Consider the following 4,512-nt stretch of genomic DNA (forward strand, 5'->3'; position numbering starts at 1 on the left):
ATTTTAATTATTTTTATTTCCAAACTGATTTTAACCAGTTCTATAGTAAGGTAACATTCCAATAGACAATATGCAAAGCTTTTTTTTCAGTTTACAGCAGTATTTATTACACAAAATTTAAGTAAAGCTTAACATGCCGATCTTGCCCCGATCTCCCCTAAATAAAATTATTCCATAGATGAATGTCAATTAACTAATCAGAAACTTTCTATAAACCAAGAAAAGTATGTACAGTACTACCGAAAAATAAGCATTGTCTTGTGACAGCAGGAGGTAATGAGTGTTTGACCTATAATTGAATCTGTTTGTTCATTTGACCATATGGGCGAAACAATTGATTTTTCAAAAGTGAGTCGAATTTTTTCATTGCGGCTTGATCGCACTTTTGGAGAATATAATTAAATAATAAACCAAAATGTTTAGTCGTTCGATTCCAATTTTCACCCGAGTTCAAGAATTACTAAGACGACGATTAATTTTCAGATATTTTATTTAAATCCATTTTGGATCCGAATTCTCTTCAGTCTATAAACAATGAATTTGTTTTGTAACAGTTAAAATTTTTAACACGCTTATAAAACATTAGATCTTTTGTAATAGAAAGTTACTATAGCTCTGAATTCGAATTAACGAGAATCTACTGTAATATATTCAATACCGTTATTAAATAATACAAGATTAGAGAAATTATTATATATAAAACATATGTTTGTAAATTTAAAGTTAATACTGAAAAAGAAATCGTCGTTGTCAAATATTAACTGGAAACAGGATCGCTCTCGTAAGATACCGCCTACGTAAAACACCGGAAAACCATTCTTAATTAATAAAAATAAAAAAAGTCAGAAGTGCTAATTTTAATTATAATTATTTTTGAATGTCTGCTTTATTTGTTATTCTATTAAAACGTTAATTTATCATATTGATGGTCTTGAGCTCTTTAATGAGCTGATAACACAGAAATTTAAACAGTGGAATTACAAACACATTAAAAAAAACTTGGCATATATTGCAAAAAATATGACCCAATGTCATCTGTTTATACCTTTAAGAATTTTTCTGACATCGAGTTTAAATTCTACACTAAGTATTAAACTTGTGGGGGGTCTACAGGTTCTAGGTTCCTAGAATTGTTCAGTTGTATGGTACTGTACAATGTCTAAAGGCAAAAGGAAAGTTTGATCCTTATTTACATCTGTTATTAATAAAGAATTATTTTAAGTATTTTATTTGTTTAAAATTTTAATTTAAATAATATAATTAACATTCATCTACGAACTAAACTAATCAGAAATTTATTGTCTTGTGATGGGAGGAGGAATGCGTGTCTCTAATTTGACCTATTATCGGAACTTGGAATATTCATCCTACCACATGCATGTGATTAGATAATTTGAAAAGTAACACTTGATTTTTTCGCGGAAAGCATTTAAAAATAGCTCGCGTTTTAAATTAATAATCACGTCTCCAGAAGGAACAAACGTGGCAGGTATTTCGACATCAGCTGTCCGATTCTATGTGAAATTTTAATTCCGTCGTTTACATGTGGTCCTTTCATGCTTTCTCGAAGCTTTTGTCCCTATACCTTCTTTTGTTCCACGTTTCACCTATTGTTCCAACTTGTCACCGGTTTTTTAAGCACTGAGTCATGCCTCATTTATGGAGAATTATCTACACTTTTACATATTTAAGAAGTATGTATAGTTTATAGTAAGAAGTATTAACACTTTATCACGAAAAAGGACATTTAAAAAAAATTACTTTTTACTTAGAAATAGATTAATTCATTTATTATAAAGGGGAGACAAAAATGTATTTGAAAAAAAACAAATATTTGTTTTATTTCTGTCTCTAATTAATAAAAAACGATGAAAAACCATTTTAAAGTGCATTTTTATTCAACTAATATATTTATAAATAATATGTCGCCCAAAAAATAGCCAATGCGCAAAATTATAATTTTACGCCAAACTAAAAAAACTATATACTTATTAATTTATTGAAATAAATAACAATATTTATAAAAATTACTATTTTGAAATTTAATAAAAACTATAAGGAATATGTGTTGTAATTGAAAAGTGACATGTAGTTTAGTCATTTAGATGTTCAAGACGACAGAGATGTTTCTGTCGATGATAGTTTCTTTCTCCATCCTTTCCATAGCCATTAAAACAATGGCTATAGAAACGTGTGAGCACATCAAAATAGAAATATGTTACGATATTGGATATAACGTAACCAGAATGCCGAATGCACTAGGTGACAGAGACCAATATGATGCCCACTTGCAATTGGTCACCTTCAAACCTCTGATACAATATGGTTGTTCGTCCAGGTTACGACTTTTTCTGTGTTCTGTTTACGTTCCTTTTTGTTCGGAGATGGTTCCACAGAATATAGGACCTTGCGCTCCGCTGTGCGAAGACGTTAAGGCCAGGTGTCTACTGGTGTTAGAGGAATTTGGTTTCTTATGGCCGTCAGGTCTAGAGTGTAGCAAGTTTCCGTCCGAAAACAACGACGTACAGATGTGCATAAAAGGACCAGAACCGACAGCAAAAGATCATCACCAACTTCACAGTTACTTCGATCGACGACAAAAACGTCTCGAACCGTATTAACGTGCCTACCAAGCCTTCTTTCAGGCGACACTACGCACCGTGCAGTGAATACAAAAGTTTCTACTACGTCAATCGCACGGGACGTTGCGCCCAAACATGCAACGCGGAAGTGTTATTTAGTCGAGACAACAAGAACTTTGCAGAGTTTTGGGTTACGGTATGGTCCATTTTGTGTTTCCTTTCCACGCTTTTTACCGTTTTTACCTTCCTCATCAACTCCTCGAAATTTCACTACCGAGAGAAACCCATAGTTATCATAAGCGGCATGTATAACGTATACAGTATTGGCTACTTTATACGTTTAATTGCGGGGCAGGAAGAGGTTTCCTGTTACGTGCACAGTCAGCACGAAGTGCCCATCTTGATCCAGGAAGACCTGGATAACATCAAGTGCACCATCATTTTTGTTTTCCTTTACTTTTTCAGCATGGCGAGTGCGGTTTGGTGGGTTATACTGACCATTATGTGGTTTTTCTCGGTGAGTCTCAAGTGGACCAACGAAGCTATGCAACGACGTTCTATTTACTTTCATACGTTAGGTTGGTCACTCCCCGCCATGAAAACCATAGCCATACTAGTTTTGAGAGTGGTCGATGCAGACGAATTGACCGGAACTTGTTACGTAGGCAATCAGAGCCCTCGAAATTTATTGGGCTTCGTCATCATCCCATCATTTGTTTACCTGATCATCGGTTCCATGTTTCTACTCGCTGGTCTTTATTATATATTAAAATCAAAACACTCGCCGGCCCTTCACGCACACCACCGCAACAATTGTTGCAAAGTGGAAAAATTACATATTTTAACCGTCAGAATTGGTATTTTTGCAGTACTTTATATAGTACTGGCCTTGTGCGTGCTGGCTGCAAACTTTTACGAATATTACTCCAGGGATAAGTGGCTGGCAGCTGGTTCCAACAGCAAGCCAAATGTAAAAGTGTTTATGCTAGAGATCTTCATGTCGTTGGTAGTAGGCATAATTACAGGTGTGAACCGCCGGGGAGGGTGTAGGTCTCCCGATCCGGCAACAGGTTGATGAACTTTCTCACTGTCAGGATGGATTAAAATTTTCCTTTTCCCGCTGTAACGGGATTAAATGTTTCGGGTCGAGTGGCGGAGGGAGGAGTGCGTCGGTAAGATGACCGGCGATATACGAGCAAACGAGGACACCAATTTAACAGGATAACAACGATTTACTAGCTACATAGAGATTATAATAACTAATTTCAAAGGGAAAATCTGAGTCCCTGAAACTCGAAAAACCGAGAGAGAGTTCACAAAAATTTTTTCCATACCTCTTTATGTCTTTGAATATTCCTAAGGAAAAAGGTTTTGATATCCAATGGGTTGGTAGGATAAGGATAATAATTTTTCTTCAGGACACAATATCGATAGGACACAGTATATTATTCGGACACAATATTCGTAGGACACAGGTTTAAAAGTGACGGCGGATGAACGACTCCCCCGAGAAGGGGAAGGAAGGGGTTTTTATAAGTTCGGCGTGGGAGAATGGTCATGTGACCAATTGTTGTGAGGTAAAAGGTATGCAGATGGGTCAGAGTTGTTCCCGGGCCCATGTTAACTATAAACTTTAGCGTTGGAATGTGGGATTAGTTTCGAATTGAACGGATGTTTATGTCGAACATAAACGAAAAGTTTTTTTTCCCGTTAGGTTCCACTTTAAGTTAAAGGAAAATTTAATTGGATTTTAAGCAAATACGGGACAATTAATCGACAAATAGTGGGCAAAAATTCCGGATTTCACATTCACTCCCTGTTTTCTTTAAAATCGCACTTAGTAGTGTGATTTTAAACCTTTGGATTGTTTTGTCTGGATAGAGGTATGTTTACATAGAGAATGGTTCAAATGACCTTTTGCTCTCTTTTT

The 4,512-nt window shown here is 35.4% G+C and overlaps 1 protein-coding gene and 1 pseudogene across 1 annotated transcript in view; one reads left to right on the top strand and one right to left on the bottom strand.

Annotated features, from left to right (window-relative positions):
- The window catches only part of LOC111640901 (replication factor C subunit 4-like), a 37,947-nt gene extending 33,886 nt beyond the window's left edge, over nt 1-4,061 (bottom strand). The window contains exon 1 of the mRNA XM_023387003.1: nt 3,917-4,061. The gene's annotated coding sequence lies outside the window, so the exon portion shown is untranslated. The remainder of the gene's footprint in view (nt 1-3,916) is intronic.
- Nucleotides 2,178-3,904, top strand: LOC111640645 (annotated as a pseudogene).
- Nucleotides 4,062-4,512: the final 451 nt, after the last annotated feature.

Source organism: Centruroides sculpturatus, unplaced genomic scaffold (genome assembly GCF_000671375.1).
Source record: "Centruroides sculpturatus isolate CEXI.00-Female unplaced genomic scaffold, Cexi_2.0 scaffold163, whole genome shotgun sequence".
NCBI classification, from domain to species: domain Eukaryota; kingdom Metazoa; phylum Arthropoda; class Arachnida; order Scorpiones; family Buthidae; genus Centruroides; species Centruroides sculpturatus.